Source organism: Trichechus manatus, unplaced genomic scaffold (genome assembly GCF_000243295.1).
Source record: "Trichechus manatus latirostris isolate Lorelei unplaced genomic scaffold, TriManLat1.0 scaffold00095, whole genome shotgun sequence".
NCBI classification, from domain to species: Eukaryota; Metazoa; Chordata; class Mammalia; order Sirenia; family Trichechidae; genus Trichechus; species Trichechus manatus.
In genome coordinates, this window is record NW_004444031.1 from 7,538,370 (window position 1) to 7,558,358 (window position 19,989).

General features: G+C 37.7%; 1 protein-coding gene and 1 pseudogene across 2 annotated transcripts in view; one reads left to right on the top strand and one right to left on the bottom strand.

Annotated features, from left to right (window-relative positions):
- The window catches only part of BRINP3 (BMP/retinoic acid inducible neural specific 3), a 467,772-nt gene that overhangs the window by 119,578 nt on the left and 328,205 nt on the right, over positions 1–19,989 (top strand). The gene's annotated exons all lie outside the window — the stretch shown is intronic.
- On the bottom strand, positions 14,343–14,765 carry LOC101342941 (60S ribosomal protein L23 pseudogene; annotated as a pseudogene).

Genomic DNA, 19,989 nt, shown 5'->3' on the forward strand with positions numbered 1-19,989 from the left:
GATAGGAGTTCAAGATGGCGGATCTGCGCTGTGTTAGCTTTTAGGGGACCTCTGCATGAATCTCTCCTCGCTCTCTGTTCTCTGTCAGTTTTCTCAGTCCATTTGGTGCTTGGCTGAGTTCTTTATCTCTTCATTTGATGTTTCAGGGTTTCAGGATTGTTGTATTCTCTGTTTGGCTTAGTGTTTCGGATCTTTGCTGTGGAGGGACGGTGTGGTGCTTCTGCCTAGAGCGTCATTTTGCTGGAACTCTCTATCCTCACTTTTAAGGAGCATTCTGGCTATACTTCTTCCAAGACAGATCTGTTTGTTCTTCTGGCAATCCATGGTATATTCAGTATTCTTCATCAACACCATAGTACAAATGCATCAATTCTTCTTCAGTCTTCCTTGTAGCTTTTGTATGCATACGCAACAATTGAAAATACCGTCCCTTGGGTCTGCTGCACCTTAGTCCTCAAAGTGACATTAGAGAAACACAGAACAAAATCACTAACATATTTATTTACTTTTATGTTCTCAAAATGGAAATGTTTTCAGATTTCTAATATTTCAGAGTCTTTTTGATTGAAAGGAGTCCTGGTGGTGGAGTGGTTAAAAGCTTGGCTCCTAAGCAAAAGGTTGCTACCAGCTGCTCCATGGGAGAAAGATGTGGTAGTCTGCTTCCATAAAGATTTACAGAAGCCCTATGAGGTTATTCTACTCTGTCCTGTAGGGTTGCTATGAGTCGGAATCAACTCAATGGCAATCGGTTTGGTTATTTTATTTTTTTATTTTTAACACTATTCTGTGATCATTTTGGCAATGAAATTGGAAAGAATTTTTAAAGTGAATTTCCTGTAGATATATGTGAACAAATGTATTTAGATTAACAACAAATATTGTTTCTCTAAATTCCAGTTCTGTGAGGTGATGAACTCATTGCTCAACATATAATTGCCAGTGTCCATTTTTTCTTCATGGTGGGTTTGAAAATCCTCCGAATAGCATCAAATTTATTTCCATCCTGCATTCCTCTCCCTTAACTTCCAAAAATTGGTCCATTGCATTCTTCCTGTACTAACGCTTCAGCACTCAACTTGTCTTTTCAGAATGCATCTTGTTGCTAGCGTGAGAAAGTTCACATATTATTTTTTAAGAGAGAGAATCAGCCTTCCTCATTTACTCAAATATTCATAAAACAATATAAAAAGGAGAAGGGAAATTATAAAACTTGTGAAGAGATTATTTAGGTGTCCTTTTTTATTTTCTTGTATGACCTTCCATCATTTCTGTATGCAGATAAAAGCAAATAAAAACATATAAACTTATTTACACTTTTTTCTTATCAGAAGGAAGCATAGTATGTGTGCACTTTTTTGCATCATGCTGTTTTTACCTTTGAGTTGGAAATCTTTTAATATGAATACATGCTTATAATGAGTAGCCTCATTCCATTTTTAGCTGCATATGACTCCATTGTGGCATCTCCATTAGAAGTGAGTACAAGGTTCCTCTTCCCTGGGCTAGGGACACGGGCTGGCTCTCTTAGTGTCATTCCAACATAAAACTCCAAAGAATCTGAGATTTCTAAATCAAGCCTGGCCTTCTGGGTTGTTACAAAGTTATATATTTCAAGGTAAAGGAATAGAATATGTTTTACTTAACAGTGTGTTCAATATATAAACTCATAATATGTGAGGTTCCACTTTCATTCTTGTCCTGAGTGTGAGATACTCGCAGGTAGTCCCAGAATTCTAAATAACCACTAAGCCATTAGAAAAAGGGGGCCAATCAATAAATGTGATTCCTCAATGAATATCACTACCTTCCAATCAGAGTCTGAACACATGTTAGCACATGGAAAGTAGCTCTTATTACTTACAAAAAGAAGGAGGCCACATACAAGAGACGAGAGGCTCACCCTGGCTCCAAAACTGTCCAGGCAGAGATGGAAAACTTCTACTCATGCCCCGCTATGCAACGTATAGGAGGGATGCAAATGGGGGCCTGGCCATGTAGGCTTAATTAGGTTGACTAAGAACTTTTGCTGTATGTGCTACCCACTAACACTATAGTTGTGAGACAGAGAAAATTCCTCCCCTGGACATTTTTTTTTTACCCCGAAGACTACGTGACTCATTCCATGCCCACCTGCCCATCCAAGGAGATGGTGGTCAGACTTCTTGGTGCCTAGCCCAGAGTTGTATCTTTTTCACCCTACTGACATTTAGACAAATCATTAGGCTTGGAGGGTGGGTGGGTGGCTGGGTGGGGAGATGGCTATGGTTTGTTTGAAAGCATAAAGATGCTAGCACGGGGAGGAGCAGGGAGGACATGGCCACAAGCCTTGTCTGAAGGACTGCATCCTCACAATGGGCCTTGCAAATGGTATTGAAACGTTTGGGTGGAGAAATACCATAGTTTATATAACCTTGGTGGCACAAACGGTTAAGTTCTGGACTTACTAACAACTTGGCAGTTCAAATCCATCGAGGTGCCTTGGAAGATAGGTCTGGCAGTCTACTTCTATAAGGTCACAGACTTGAAAACCCTTTGGAGCCCAGTTGTACTCTGCACACGTGGGGTCGACATGAGTCGGAATAGACTCACAGCAACTAACAACAATTGATGGAAACAGGAGTCTTTTCACTCTTTTGTGATTGTAAACCAAGCTATGATGAAAAACTTTGTCTTAACATCATTACATAAGGGTACAGGTCTCTCTGTGTGATAAATGGTAGGTCAACAGATAAACGCATTTGTAATTTTGGGAAGAATGGCCAAGTTGCTCTCAAAAGGAGTATCATTTTGACAAACTGGTCAATAAAGTATGAAAGGGTTAGTTTCACTCCATCTTAGTAAACAGCACACTTCCCAAATTTGGAATTTTTGCCAATTTGATAAAGTACAAATTGCAAAGACTACAGCTTTCGGTATGGATTACACATCAACATAAAGAAAATAAAAAAATCCTCACAACTGGATCAATAAGCAACATCATGATAAATGGAGAAAAGACTGAAGTTGTCAAGGATTTCATTTTACTTGGATCCACAATCAACACCCATGGAAGCAGCAGTAGAGAAATAAATGACACATTGAATTGGGCAAATTTGCTGCAAAAGACCTCGTTTAAGAGTTAAAAAGCAAACATGTCACTTTGAAGACTTAGGTGTGCCTGACCCAAGCCATGATATTTTCAGTCACCTCATGTAGATGCAAAAGCTGGACAATGAATAAGGAGGACTGAAGAAGAATGATGCTTTTGAATTATGGCGTTTGGTGAAGAATACTGAATATACATACCATGGACTGCCAGAAGAAAGAATAAATCTGCACTGGAAGAAGTACAGCCAGAATGCTCCTCAGAAGAGAGGAAGACAAGACTTTGTCTCATGTACTTTGGACACATTATCAGGAGAGACCAGTCCCTGGAGAAAGACATTATGCTTGGTAAGGGTGAGGGTCTGCAAAAAAGAGGCAGACCCTCCACAAGATGGATTGACACAATGGCTGCAACAATGGGCTCAAAGACAGCAATGATTGTGAGGATGGCACAAGTCCAGGCAATGTTTCATTCTGTTGCACACAGGGTTGCTATGAGTTGGAACTCACTTGAGGGAACATAACTACAACAACAACAATCTGATATTGTTTTAATTTGTATGCCTCTTACTGTGAGGGAGTTTGAGCACCCTCTCTTTCAAATGTTCATTTCCATTTATTATAATTTTTCTGCTCATAAGGTTTGCCCGTGTTTCTATTGGATTTGTCTTCTTGTTAATATATTGTGGTGCAGTGGTTAAAGTGTTTGGCTGCTAACCAAAAAGTTCGAATCCGCCAGCCACTCTGGGAGAGAAAGATGTGGCAGTCTGTTTCTATAAGGATTACAGCCTTGGAAACCCTATGGGGCAGTGCTAGTCTGCCCAGTAATGTGGCTATGAGTCAGAATTGACTCGATGATAATGTGTTTGGTTTTTTGGTTTTATACTAGCCTTTTTCTGTAATACGAATTGTAATTTTTACACGATTTATCATATCATTTACCTTTGATTACGGTGAATATTTTGGGGGATGAGTAAGCATACATTCTTATTTTTATAAAGTAGAAATTATAAATCTTTTATTTTATGGCTTCTAGATTTTTAAGCATGGTTAGAAAGCCCTTTTCCACTCCATGGTCATAAATGAATTAGTCATGTTTTCTCTTATGCTTTTGTTGGAGATATGTACGTATGTATCTTTTATCTTGGATTTTATCTTGGTGTATGATGAGGTGTTGATCCCACTTTATTGTTTCCCAAATTATGATCTAGTCATCACAATATTGTTTATTTAAAAACCTCATTTTGCCTAATATATTTGCAATGCTACCTTATCATATAAGAAATTTCTGTAAGTATTTTGGTCTATTTCTGTAAATTTAGCTTATTCTAATGCCACTAACTCACTTCAAGAATTTTTGACTATTTATAGTATGCTTCTTTTTCTGAGAGGTTTAATTTTGTTCTATTTTCTGCTTTCCAAAGTTTTCCTGGATATTTATGCTTATTTATTTGTCCATATATTCTTTAACATTAACTTGTTCTTGACATGTTTATGAGGTTGAGTCTTTCTATCCAAATACATGGTACGTATTTCCATTTGTTCAATTCTACTTTTGTGATTGTTAGGAATATTTTATAATTTTCCTCAAATAAGCTTTTCCCAATTTTAAATTTATTTCTATGTTTTTTGTTTTAATTTTGTTGCTGCTAGAAATAAGTTTTTCTCTTTCTTTATATCTCCACCTAGTTATTGTTTGTATACATGAAAACTATTGTTTAATTTCATACCCCACTACCTCAATAAATTCTTTTATTATTTATAGAAGTTGTTCAGTTGATTCTAGTGGGATTTTGATCATATCACTTGCAAATATTGGTAGTTTTAGCGTTTCCTTTTTGGTGTTTATACTTTCAATTTCTCTCTTTTGACCGGTTACATTGGTGAAAATATCTAACATCGTATTAGAGAGTAATGGTGATCATATACTTCCTGAATTAGCAGATTGCATTATTTGTCTGTATATACAATGCTTATTTTGGAACTAGAATATTGGAATATGTATCTATAAGTTACGTTAAGCAATTGTCCACCTATTTCCATTTTATGAAGTTTTACCTTTTTAACCATGAACTAATGTTAAGTTTTGTCAAATTCCTTTTAAGTGTCCAGTGAGGACATTATTTGTCCTCAGATATATTAATATTTTGGATTATATTAATGAAATTTTCTAATATTGTATCTACCTCCAGGCTTTCTTGGAATACACCCCTTAGTCATAATATAATATTATTTGAATGAATCCCTGGAATTTATTTTCTAATATTTTATTCAGATCTTTTCATTGATATTTACAAGAGATCTTGTTCTGTTTTCCTTTTTTTTGTACAATGTCTTTTTTTTTTTTTTTGATTTACACTTGGTACATTAAAAAAAGGATTTGGAAGAAAATCGATGCTCCAAAGTAGTTTAAATGGCATAGAGAGTCATCTGTTCTTTAAAACAGTCTGTTCTAGCATAATTCACATTTTAGAAACCCAAGCTGCCTCATAAACAATTAGTAAATATGACAGTATATTGTGGAAGTCACATTGGTTCATGCACAATCTTTTTTTGTACATCTAGGGAGTATGCCACTAAATAACAATAGCTGAAGGGGAAGTATATTAACATAGACGGCCGGATTCACCTCTTGTTCCAGAGGCACTTTCTTGTTTGCCTTCTAGCTGGTACAAGTCTTGATCTTATGACAGCCAGAACCCTTCTAGAACTATATGAGACTATAGCCCGAGCATCACAGACCTGCTTTCTGTTTCTAGCCAGTCAGCTGATATGCACTATCTGGGTCAAGGAACACCCCAAGAAAGCAAACAACTTTATGACAGGGAGGTCTGATTGCAGGATGCAGTGGCAGTCACCATCAGTGGAAATGGTCACTCCCTCTGAGCCTGGTCAGAGAGGCTACAGAGGCAAGAGGGGCATGAGTATAAAACACAAGACTGCAAGACTTCTGAGGTTGCTTCCAGCCTCTCAGGTTCAGTGATTTTCGAAAGTCTGTGGGGACAAGACTGCTGGTATATCCTGTCTTAGTCTACAGGGATTGCAGTTGCTCACTTCTCCCTCTGTGTCTTAGACAAGTAGATCCTTGCACCATGCTCTGCCTCCAACTAGCAGCTATTGGAGTGTCAGCCAAGTCTCCAGTTTGTGGAATTTCAAACTTCCATATGGGATCATGGGGAAGACACTGGTGTGCACTGCCCTGTACTCCCAGGTGGTGATAATGAGGGATACATGGCCTTTAGGGGCCTTCAGGATCTAGGCCCATATGCGGGACCCTCCCTGGGCTTGAGTTTTGCTCTAAGTTCTAAGTAGCTGCGAAGGTCAATGGCTGGTTCCACTTCTGTGCCAGGGGGCAGAGACCTTATCATGAGGACCCCGCCCAGCTCCCCCGGCCTGCCTTGCTCATTGCCACCAAAACATGTAAGTAGAAAATTCTGTATTTGATAGTAATTCCCCCTGAATCCACTGTAATTTTTTTTTTAAACATTCTATATAGTTTGTGTAGAATTATATCACCTCTACTGACAGTTTTGGTGAACTACATTTTTTAGAATATTATCCGTTTTATCTAGAGTATCAGTCAGGTTCTCCAGAGAAATGAGAAACAGAACTAGTAAAAGATACAGATACAGAGAAAGAGCTAGAGATACATATACACATACATACACATATACAGGAGCTTGGATGGCACAAGCATTTTGCAATCTAAAGGTGGGAAGTTTGAACCTATCCAGTGGCTCTGTAGAAGAAAGGCCTGGCAAACTGCTTCTATAAAAATTACAGCCAAAAAAAACCCTGAGGAGCAGCTTTACGCTGTAACACATGGGGTTGCCGTGAGTCAGAATTGACTCAGTGGCAAAAACAAGAAAACATATGCATAAAGATATACATATAGATATGCATGTAATACATACATAGACATAGACATACAGACATACACATAGATTAAGAGATTTATTTCAAACAATCGGTTTACATGATTTTGGAAGCTAGCAAGTCCAAAATCTGTAGGGCAGGCTAGAAACTCTCCGGCAGGAACTGATGTTACAGCCTCGAGGCAGAATTTCTTCTTTTTCTGTGAAACCTCAATTTTTGTTTTTAAGGTCTTTCAACTGGTTGGATGAGGCTCACCCACATTATTGACAGTAATCTTTCCTTAAAGTCAGCTGACTGTAGATGTTAACCACATCCACAAAGTACTTTTACAACACCTAGATTAGTACTTGATTAAATAATTGGGTTCTGCAGTCCAACCTAGTTAACACATAAAATTAACCATCATAGATAGTTTTCAAATTTATCTGCAGAGTTGTGTAAAGTAATCTCTTATAAGTTTAAAAAATATATTTATTTCTGTGGTTATTTCCTTCTTACTTATACTTTTTTTTTCCATTTTTTTAATTAGGTTGGTTTATCTGATTTATTTCTTTTCAAAGAAACAGTTTAGGAGTGTGTGTGTGAGTGTGTGTGTGTGTACTTGTGGTTATATTAGTTCTACTATTTTAGAAAGTGTAAGGGGAAGTAGGAACTGCTCAGAATCATTTTTGATGGGAACATACAGTCAAGGATTATTTCACAGGATACAAGGGAATAGTCCTCTTTCATTTTCCCTAACTCTTAGCTGAGTGTGGTACATGTTGGCAAGGAAAGGAATATGATTTTTGAAATAAATGAAGTCTAGGAATTCTCAGTGACAAAATCCAGGATAAGTTAAAGATGTTTAATAAAGCAGATTATTCACAAAAATAGAAACGTATATTTCCTCAAGTACTTTTGAAGTGATGATGAAAAAACAAACCTAAACCCATTGCTATCGAATCTATTCTGACTTATGAAGACTCCATGTTTACAAGAGTAGAGCTAATTGCTCCATAGGGTCTTCATGGCTGTAATCTTTACAGAAGCAGATTTCCAAGCTTTCATTTCATGGTGCTGCTGAGTGAGTTTGAACTGTCAACCTTTAGATTAACAGCAGAGCGCAAACCTTTTGTACCATCCAAGGACTCTTAATTACTAGGTCACATATTATCATAAAACATTAAGAAGTATTACATTGGAATTTAGACCTAAAATTTTTTTTGTAAATATTTTAGTAAGTAAGTTCATAGTTTATGTAAAACTTGCCTTGGACTAAAAAATTTTCAAACAACCTAATTGTAGAAAGTATATAAACACCTTTTAAAAATCATAAGCAAACTTTTTCTTAAGTCTATGCAAGTTAGTGTAATTGATATGAAAGTATTTTCAAAAGCAAATTTTCTTTTTGGCAAGGCATTGTTACTTGTTCTGTATAGTTTTGCTCTTAGTCACTCAGACAATGAACATCTAATATTAATTTCAAAACATCATTGAATTTGTGAACATTTTAACATCTTGATGCGTGAAATATTTTCTGATTTTAAAAGAATATTTTCTTGTAAACCACATCGCTACTTGAATTGTAAACATGTTTACTTCTTTTAAGTGAATAATGTATAATTATATTAATTCTGGTTTTGCACAATTAAATTTTGAATATTAAATAAACTTATTTGACAGGATGTTCCTACCACTGTCAACTAGTTTATAAAAGCTATTTCTATCATGGTTATAACATATTATCATTAATTCTATTATAATTCTATAAAGATCACCCTATGACACCAGAGGCCCCATTGCAATAACAAAACATATTTCAAGCTCAGTTTATTCATCACCAGGAACCGTGGTGACACAATGGTTAAGAGCTCGGCTGCTAACCGAAAGGTTGGCAATTCAAACCCACTAGCTGCTCCACAGGAGAAAGATGTGACAGTCGGCTTCTGTAAAGATTACAGCCTTGCAAACCTTATGAAGCAGTTCTACTCTGCCCTATAGGGTTAATATGAGTCAGAATGGACTCTAGGACAATTGGTTTGGGCTTTGGTTTATATTCAGCACTTAATTCAATGTGTATCTCCTCTTTAGCAACACTGCAAATATTTCTCTAAGTGAGAAAGCTGATTTGAGACAAAACATCAACAGATTAAAATTTCCCATTATTTTCTGGTTCTTTCCCATCTCACCTGCAGCGTCTCTGGACAAACTATTTTTGGGTCTAGTTGTTGCAGACACATTGGCCATGATCCTTCTTACCTCAGGGCCACTGTATGTGTCCTTTCACTGGAAAACCTTTATCTCCTCTTTAAATACTTCAACCAATGAATCAACCAGTTGCTGTCTAGTTGATTCTGACTCATGGTGACCTCATGTGTCAGAGTAGAACTGTGCTCCATAGGATTCTGAATGGCTGATTTTTTGGAAGTAGATCACCAAGCCCTTCTTAGGAGGTGCCTCTGGGTGGACTTAAACCTCCAGCTTTAGGTTAGCAGTTGAACGCATTGGCCATCTTTACCAACCAGGGACTCCCATTACCTAGTTACTTCTGATCTTTTTTTTTTTTTTTTGTGCTTTAGGTGGAAGTTTACAGCTCAAGTTAATTTCTCATTCAAAAATTTATACTTACATTGTTTTGTGACATTGGTTGTAATCCCCACAATGTGACAGCACACTTCCCCTTTCCACCCCAAGTTCCCTGTGTCCATTCGTCCAGTTCCTGACGCTTCTTGCCTTCTTGTCTTGCTTTTGGACAGGAGCTGCCGTTTTGGTTTCATATATTTGAGTGGACTAGGAAGCACGTTCCCCACATGTGTTATTTTTTATTTTATAGGCATGTCTAACTAATCTTTGTCTGAAAAGTAGACTTCGGGTATGGTTTCGGTTCTGGGTTAGCACAGTGTCCAGGGGCCATAGTTTTAGGGGTTCCTGCAGTCTCTGTCAGACCTGTAAGTCTAGTCTTTTTACCTGAATTTGAATCCTATGTCTGGGACTCTTTGCTGTGATCCCTGTCAGGGTAGTCATTGGTGGTAGCCAGGCACCATCTAGTTCTTCTGGTCTCAGGCTGGTGGAGTCTCTGGTTCATGTGGTCTTTTAGTCCTTTGGGCTAATATTTTTCTTGTGTCTTTGGTTTTCTTCAATCTCATTTGTTCTCGGTGGGATGGGAACCAATAGATGTATCTTAGATGGCCACTCTCAGGCTTTTAAGACCCTAGATGCTACTCATCAAAGTGAGACATAGAACATTTTCTTTATAAACTGTGTTATGCCAACTGACCTAGATGTCCCTCAAGACTATGGTCCCTAGGCCCCAGCCTCAGCTACTCAGTCCCTCAAAGTGTTTGGATGTTTCTAGGAAACTTCTGTGCTTTTGCTTTGGTCCAGTTGTGCTGACTTCCCCTATATTGTGTATTGTTCTTCCCTTCACCAAAGTTGACACTTGTCTACTGTCTATCTGACCTATTCTTTACAGGCCAACTCAAATTTTTCCAAAGAAGTTATCTTTGATCTCTCAAATTTTGGCAAGTCCAATGTATAGATATTTGACACACAGACATTCTCTCTGTTACTGACTCTCTTTCTTTGTCTCTCTCAGTTCCCTCTGTGGCACTTTATGACACTCTTACTAGACATGTTAATTTTATAATATTTGTTTACTACCTGTCTCCCCTGAAAAAATGTAAGCTTCAAGATGGCAAGATTCTTTTTTTTTTCACTGTTGCATTCTAAACTCCTAGCAAAAGTAAAGACATAGAAGGCAATCCAATTAATGCATAAATGAATGGGCAAATGAATGAATGGATGGAGAATGAATACAAAGCCCTTTCACACAATTATCAAAACCCTGTTCTGAGTGGTCATCTCTCTTTTCATGGATGGAGGCTTTCTGTTGTGGGGCTACTTCATCTTCAGGAGTCAGGCAGGAGTCTCCTTTGCTTCAGAACTTCTTGATAAATTGATATTCACTAAAGATGATGTCTTAGTCACCTACTGCTGCTATAACAGAAATACCACAAGTGGATGGCTTTAACAAAGAGAAATGTATTCACTCACAGTCTACAGGCTAAAAGTCCAAATTCAGTGCTTCAGCTCCAGGGGAAGGCTTTCTCTCTCTGTCATCTCTGGAGGAAGGTCCTTCTCATCAATCTCCCCCGGTTGAGGAGCTTCTCAGGTATAGGGACCCTGGGTCCGAAGGATGTGCTCTGCTCCTGGTGCTGCTTTCTTGGTGGTATGAGGTCCCCCAATTCTCTGATAACTGGCAAAATCAGAAATTATTTGATATCACAATTTGGATTTTTCATGATTCAGTATCTCACAAGACAGCTTTGATTTTGGTGAAATGAATAAACAACCCGTCCTTCCATGTCACCTTTGAGTATATTGAATCCTAGAGCCTCAGTCAGTTTTTACCAATTATATACAAAGGCAAATTAATTCTCTAGACAGTCTCTTTGTAACTTAGTCACTCCTTTTTTCTCTTTTTACCAAATTATTTCTTTAGACTCAGCTTAATTGGTAGCCCAATTCCAGTTCTAAGTTTTTAAAAAAATCATTTGCAAAGGCAGTTTTTCAAGCATTATTTAATTTTATTTTATGCTTTTACTGCCTGTTATTATAATTTGTTTAAGATTACTCAAGATGTCTTAGAGTTACACAATCTCTACTAGAATAATGATTTTTTGACTTATTATTATAACTTACCATTCTAACAGTTACAGAATGCAGCAGTTACATTTTGACCCGCATTGTTTCAGAATGAGAATATTCTACTTCTTTTTGGAAGAATATTCTTCCTCTTTTTTGATTGTCTCATTTCTGTCTCCATTCTGAGCTCCACTGTCTCTACCTCATAGTCCAATCATTTTCTTGAAATCAAGACTGATATAACTAACTTGTAACCTGACAGATACATTTTTATTGTCTAAAATAAGACATTCAGAGCAGTTAGACTGGGGCATGCGTTCAAGTTTTATTTCAAACTTGAATCAAAGGAAGATTCCTGAAACAGGCTAGTACAGATTTATGCTTGCTAGAGACATCTATAAGAAAAACGTCATAAAATAATCATACAAAATTAAAACGGGGGTGACGGGGAACCTGTTAGATCATTAGAATCTTGATTGATGGCTGAGTGGGAGGGGTATTAGTTTCCCAGAAGCAGTCAGAATCCCATTAAAAGTTTATCATGAAATTGATTGAACATTTTATCAGAAATGCTAATTTCTTCCAAGAAGGAGGTTGTGAATTACATCTCCTACAAAAATGTACAGCAGATTTGGGATATTGTTTTTTTCTTCACATTTTCTTCTGTAGTCACCGCAGACACTGCATTTTTAAAATTGAACTTATTTTCTCCTCCCATTCACCAATCCAAATCTTCGTTCTCTCTTAAGATTGTAGACCACCGTTTACCTGGAAGTCAATGGTCAAAATCCAGGAGTCATTCCAGACAACCTTCTATTCTTCATCCCCAACATTCAAGCAATCTCCACATACATCAATTTTACCTTCAAATTTTATTTAACGCGTTCACGTTACTCCATTCCTATTACTACTACTCTAATCCAGGCTCTTCTCATTCATTTCCCAGGTGATCAGAGTAGCCTCTTACATAATGAAGGGTGAACTCCTCATATTGTCCCCCAAACTGTAGCCAGAGCCATCCCCAACAAATGCTATCTGACATGTTATGCTCCTGCTTACAATCACTCAGAGGATCCCTTATAATCCACGTAACGCAGTCTAAGCTTCTTTATAGATGTAAAAGTAGCTTCATGAAAATCCTACCTATCTTTCCCATCTCTTGCCTCGTTTAGTCTTGTATTTTATGATCTACAATACTGTGTTAGATTTCTATTGCTTCATAACAACGTACCACAGAGTTAACAGCTTAAACAATAAAAATGTATTATGCCTCTGGGCCAGAACAGAATCTCCTTAGAAGTAAACATGGTGAGACTTTGGCTCACTTACTTTGGACATGTCGTTAGGAAAAACCAATCATTAGAAAAGGACATCATGTTTTTCCTTTTTTTTTAAGTAAAGGATCATTTGAAACAAAGGAAACTCTCAATGGGATGGATTAAAACAATAGCCACAACAGTGGATTTAAACATACTAATGATTATGACAATGGTCCAGGAATAGTCAGTGTTCCATTCTGTTATACATAAGGTCCTTATGAGTCACAGCCTATTCAATAACAACTAACAACAATAATGGATCAGGAATCCAGGCATGGATGAACTGGGTCTTCTGCTCAGGTTATCACAAGGATGAAATTAAACAGTGTTGGCTGGTCCATGTATTCCCTCCTGGAACTCAGGGTCCTCTCTCAAGCTGACGTGATTTTTGGCAGAATTCACTTTCTTGTGATTGTAGAACTGAGGTCTCCAGTCTCTTGTTGGATGTTGGCCAGGGGCTGCTGCTCTCAGAAACTCCACGTCCCTCTCGCTTCTATGCCACATGACCCTCTCCATATGCCTTATCTCACTTTCAACTCTCTTCCTTCAGGAAAGACTCAGAACCTATTAAGAGTTTCCCTGATGAAGTCAGGCCCACCTCTATAATCACCCTTTTGATTAACTCAAGGTCAACTGATTAATAACCTAATCCTGATAATTATAACCTATTATATTCACAATTCTGCTTGTATTCAATGGAAGGGATTATTCAAATCATGCACACTGGGGATTGGAAATCTTAGAGGCCGTCTTTGAATTCTACCTATGACAAATACTAACTAGCTTGGACTTCTTGTGAGCATCCACGTTTTTGCTTAGCTATTTCTTCTGCCTGGAAACCACTTTCTATCTTTTTGCTCCTGATTAATTCTTACTCACCATTTGAAATTTTGCTTAGGCCTAATATCCTAAGTGAAAGAAAGTCCTGGCAATCTGCTTTTGTAAAGATTACAGCCAAAAAACCCTACGGAGCAGTTCTACTCCGTAACATTTAGGGTTGTCATGGGTCGGAATCAACTCTATGGCAACGGGCTTGTTTTTATTTTTGAATATCCTGAATGATACATGCTTTCCCTGAATTCCTAGGACGATCTAAGTTTTCCTCTGACATGCTGCTGTAGCATGCTATGTATGAATGTCCTCTAAAAAAATCCTATTATCTCCAGTCTGTGTTTACTAGTTTATATCCCAAAGGTAGGGATGGTGACTTCTTTATCTTTGTAATATGAGTGCCTAGTAGTGTTTAACACATAGTAGCCACTCAATAATACTTTTTTTGGGGGAGGGGGGCAGGAGGGATAATTTTAATATGTATACCATATTTCTATGCAAATAATGCTCTCTTCTGCATTTGTTTGCCAACCTTGGTTGACAAACTTACAAGGTCTGCGTTGTTTGTGTAAAATACAGTGATTTTATTTTTACAATTACACTGGAGGATCATGCAAGGCTGCCAGCATTGGATGCAATCCTTGACCACAAGTCTGCACGCTCCTTTGCAACTGGTCTGGTGATGGCAGAACCTTTCATCTCACCTTTATTATTTACTACAACCCCTGCATTATCTTCCACATAAAGGAGCACGTCATCTTTTCTCTGGTATGACTTTCTTTGTCACATTACCATTGCTGTATGTACCTTCTTTCTGAGTTCTGGTTTCCCTTTCTTGATGGTGGCCATCACTATGTCACCCACAGCAGCAGCGGGAAGTCTGTTCAGTTGTCCCTTGATCCCCTTCACAGAACTGATATACAGATTTCTGTCTCCTGTGTTGTCAGCACAGTAGATCACAGCTCCTATCAGAAGACACAAGAAAATCCAGAATTTTGCACTGGAGTACCCTCCACATCCTCACTTCGACATCTTGAACACCAGAAAAGGACAGAAACCTCAATAATTCTTTTAACTGAATTGGTTTTGCAGGCCCAAACTCATCGTGTTTGATTTCTTTCCTCTCAACAGCTATTATTCAATCAGTTGTCACTTCCTATTGGTTCTATCCGGACGTTATTTTTGTCATAGTCTTCAAATCTGTCTCCCTTTCTCAGATCTGCATGCCCTAATCTTGCTTATATATTTCTGAGAAATTTAATTCATCAAACTTTAGTCTTGATAATATTGGGGTATTACCTAATTATTACATAAAAATAAACATTCCTTAAACTGATACACCTCCAAGGTTCAGAGAAACACAGAAATACTGAGGTACCCACATGCTTTAAGAAATTGCAACATTATAGAGTAACAACCCAAAAGAGAAAAGACATAAATATTCTATTACAGGAGATTGGTTGTGCTAATTATGATATGTTTACAGTGCAAAACAAATTATCCATTGACAATGATGTAGAAAAATAATAAAATAGGATAATTATCATGGTGTAATGTTAAGGAAAAAAATTGATCTAAAGAAACAATAGATTTTTTATTTCATTTTTGTTTTTCTAGTTACTTCCCTCCCTCCCCACATACACACCCTATATGATTCTTGAGGAAAGGACCTGTGTTTTATTCATCTTCATGTACCTGGAAGCTAACAGATTGTTGGCACACAATAAACACTTAAAAATGTTTATTGTTTTGCCTGATTTGGCTGAAACTAAAAGACATAAAATGTTATCAGGAGGTATCAATCCCTGGAGAAGGACAAAATGCTTGATAAAGTAGAGGGTCATGAAAAAGAGGGAGATTCTCAATGAGATGGTTGACACAATGGCTGCAACAGTGAGCTCAAACATAGCAACAATTGTGAGGATAGTGCAGGACTGGACAATGTTTTGTTATACATGAGGTCTCTATGAAATGTAGCGAACTCAATGACACCTGCCAAGAACCACAACAACATGAATTGTATTGTCTGTATGTTTTCTTCTATTTCCACCTAAAAAAATACAAAAACTCAATCCATTACTGTCAAGTCGATTCCAACTTATAGTGACCCTATAGGACAGAGTATATCTGCCCCATAGGATTTCCAAAAAGCAGCTAATGGATTCGAACTGCCGACATTTTGGTTAGCAGCTGAGTTCTTAACCACTGCACCATCAGGGCTCCACTTTCAACTATAGAGGCTACTTATTTTCTTGCTGTGGGCCCCATTGGTTTATTCAAACCGCAGCTACTTTTGATATGAAAAACAATTTCTTACTTAGATTATCTCAGCAGGATCTGGAACAGCAACATAAATAATACATGATGGTATGTGAATTTACTTACAGTTTTTCTCCTAAGGTTAAATTTATCAATTTGTGTAAATATGTGTGTATGTATATTTACTAGGCAATAGTAGTTTTTATAAGCTCAACAAACATAGACATAACATATTGCTTTATTTTGAGATCAAAATAGAAATTAACAGGCATAAATATTCATTCACTGATTTAACAAATATGTGTTGAGTGCCCACTATATATAACACACTATGCTAGAAAGTAGGTTTAAAATGATGAGCAGGGAGAAATAGACTCTGTTCTAAAATGCTTATTCTTTATTTGCTTCTCTGCTACCTCTGTACACTTTCAGCAGATTTAAAGGGGGACTTTTTTGTTGCTCCCAAAGACTAGCTCTCTATCCCACTTTAATCTTATTTCCTCAAAAGCTAGGTCCATCAAATTTTTCTTTTTTTTTCCCCCCAACATTTTGCTTTTTTATTGACCTCTTTTGTTAACTCTACAAAGATCAAAATGTGTGCTCCATGAAGCAGGTTTTGTACATCACTATATCACCTTCAGAGCCCTGGTGGCACAGTGGTTAAAAGCTCGGCTGTTAACCAAAAGGTCGGCAGCTCAGATCCACCAGCTGCTCCTTGGAAACCCTATGGGACAGTTCTACTCTGTCCTATAGGGTCGCTATGAGTTGGAATTCACTTCACACCAATAGGGATATCACCTTCACAGAGAACACTGTATGTCCAGCACCTAGTAGGTCTTCAATAAACGTGTTGAATATTGAGTAAATGAACTGAATTTAACTAATACTTTAAAAATTAGCAGCAGACATCTTTCTTAGATCCTGACAGCTCTTCACCATCACATTTGTTGAAAGATCAGAGTTTTTCATTCTTCCTCACCTCCCATTACCCCTCAGCTTAACTGTAGTCTAGTTTGTGCTTCCATCTCTCTCGTGAAACATGTTTAGTTAAGGCGAAGGGTAAGACAGTACACGATACTGGGGAAGTCAGCGCAACTTGACCAAGGCAAAGTCATAGAAGCTCCAGAGACACATCCATACTCTCTGAGGGACTGAGTTACTGGGCTGAGGGCTGAGAACTATGGTCATGGGGGACATCTAGCTCAATTGGCATAACATAGTTTATAAAGAAAATGTTCTACATCCTACTTCAGTGAGTAGTATCTGGGGTCTTAAAAGCTTGTGAGTAGCCAGCTAAGATACTCCACTTGTCTCACTCCATCTGGAGCAAGGGGAAATGAAGAGAACTAAAGACACAAGGGAAAGATTAGTCCAAAGGACTAATGGACAACAACTACCACAGCCTCCATGGGACTAAGTCCAGCACAACTATTCGGTGCCTGGCTACCACCACTGACTGTTCTCACAGAGATCACAATAGAGGGTCCCAAACAGAGCTGGAGAAGAATGTAGAACAAAAGACCAGACTTAACTGGTCTGACATAGACTGGAGAAACCTCGAGAGTATGGCCTCCGGACACCCTTTTAATTCAGTACTGAAATCACTCCAGGAGTTCACCCTTCAGCCAAAGATTAGGCAGACCTATAAAACAAATAATAATACATGTATATGAGACTAATGGGCACACCAGCCCAGGGGCAAGGATGAGAAGGCAGTAGGGGACAGGAAAACTGGCTGAATGGAAATGGGGAACCCAAAGTCAAGAAGGGGAGAGTGTTGACACTTCATGGAGTTGACAACCAATATCACAAAACAATATGAGAAACTAATTTGCTCTGTAAACATTCACCTAAAGCAAAATAAAAATAAAAAATAAAAAAATTACAAGGTGTTATTTGACAGCCTCTCTAAACTGAAAAAAGAAATAAAAACAAAACAACTAACCTTCTGGTTTCTGAATGCAATAGTATCTTTTTGGCTTTAAACACACTTGATTATTTTATTTTATTTTTTCGCATTTTTAATAAGGTTGATCACTCCATCTTCCAGAAAATTATCTATTATCATGTCTTCTTTGACAGTACATTTATTTAATATATTACTTGCTATCTGATTGTAACCTCTTGGTTTGACTTCCTCACCAATCTTCCTTCTTTAAATATCGGTCATTTTAAGGGTTTTAAGAAGCCTTGGTAGTGCAGTGCTTAAGTGCTCTGCTGCCAACCAAAAGATTGCCTTTTTGAACCCACCAGCTGCTCCACAGGAGAAAGATGTGGCAGTCTGCTTCCATGAAGATTTTCAACCTCGTAAACCCTATGAGGCAGTCTACTGTGTCCTATAAGGTCACTATGAGTCAGAATCTACTCGACAGCAAAGGGTTTTTTTTTTTTTTAAAGGGTTTGCTCTTGTACACACCTATCTTCATTTCTAAAGTATTCCACATATAACTCACTTACTCACATGACTTCATTTGCTACCTAACACAATCTATGTTTATGACCCCTTGGAATCTCTGGGAGCTGTAAAGGATTAATACACTATGCTACTTAACCAAATGTTGAAGGTGCAAGTCCACACAGAGGCACCGCAGAAGAAAGGCCTGGAAGTCAACTTCTGAAAAGTCAGCCATTGAAAACCTTCTGAAGCATAGTTCTTACATTGACACACATGGGGTCACCATGAGTGGAACTGACTCAAAGTCAATTGATTTACTTGTTCTTTCTCCTAACTTCCAGTCTTTTATTTCTCACTGACAACCATTATCATATCAATGTATGCAACCCAAGTCACATCAACTGAACATATTCAAAGTCTAACTCGTCTTATTTACCTCCCTCTTGATTATCTATTTAGCATATGTCTGGCCAGACTCACAGCCAGAAATTGTTGCTTCCCTTGGTGATTCTATTTACACCTAGGCCCAAGTGGCCCATATGTGAGAACTAGAAAATGGTAGCCATTCCTCAAGACTCTTTACTCTCATTTTCTAGAAAATTATCATAATTTTGTTAATATTTTTGTTAGAATAAGATATTTTACTGCTACCTGTCAGAAAAAATGTTATAAGAAATGAAAACAAAAAACTACATCTACTTTGTGAATGGCGGTTTGTATGCCTCATCCTTGTACGTAACATGCGTAAGTAGAGGCCTACAGAGTCTACTGATTTTATCTCCGAGCATTTCTTAAATCTGATCTTACCATCATGTATCCATTCTGTTTTGCCCAGATGATATGTACTAGTGGTGCCCTGACCCCTCAGTATCTCATTTGTTCCAATTGTGCTGGAGTTATCTCACTTACATAATAAGTGATTAATGTCATTCCCTGATTCCAAAGCCTGTGGTGACTCCTCTAGGCCTCAGCCTGACCCCAGGCTCTTTTTTAAGTACTGTCTTCCTCCATTTCCTACTTGTCTGTGTCACTCCACCATAGCTTCTACGTTTGAGTCAAATGGAGCTGCTCATTATTCTCTAAATAATTTTTTTTCATACTTTAAAAGATTTTCACACATTTTTCTCCTTCTTTAAAATATTTCTCATGTCTTTCCACCTACTGAACAAACACATTTTAAGTCTTTGGTGGCACCTTCCTTAACTCTTCCAGCAGTTAGTTATGTCTTTTTTAATGCTCCTTTAATGTTGTATAGGTATATAGCAGTTGCTGCGTTAAATTATAATTATTTGTTTACTTCCCTGTTTCTTTCTTTCTATTGCAAGTTTCCTAAGTGAACTGCAGATTATTTTTCTTTGTAACTGCTGTGCTCAACACACTGCCTGCTTGTTTTTGAAACATGAAAAACACAGCTGGGAATAGACTGAAATCCAAGTAACATGTTTTCATTAAGGATTTGAATGATTGTCTCAGTCATCTAGTGCTGCTATAACAGAAATACCACAAGTGGATGGTTTTAACAAAGAGAAATTTATTCTCTCACAGTCCAGTAGGCTACAAGTCCAAATTCAGGGCATCAGCTCCAGGGGAATGCTTTCTTCA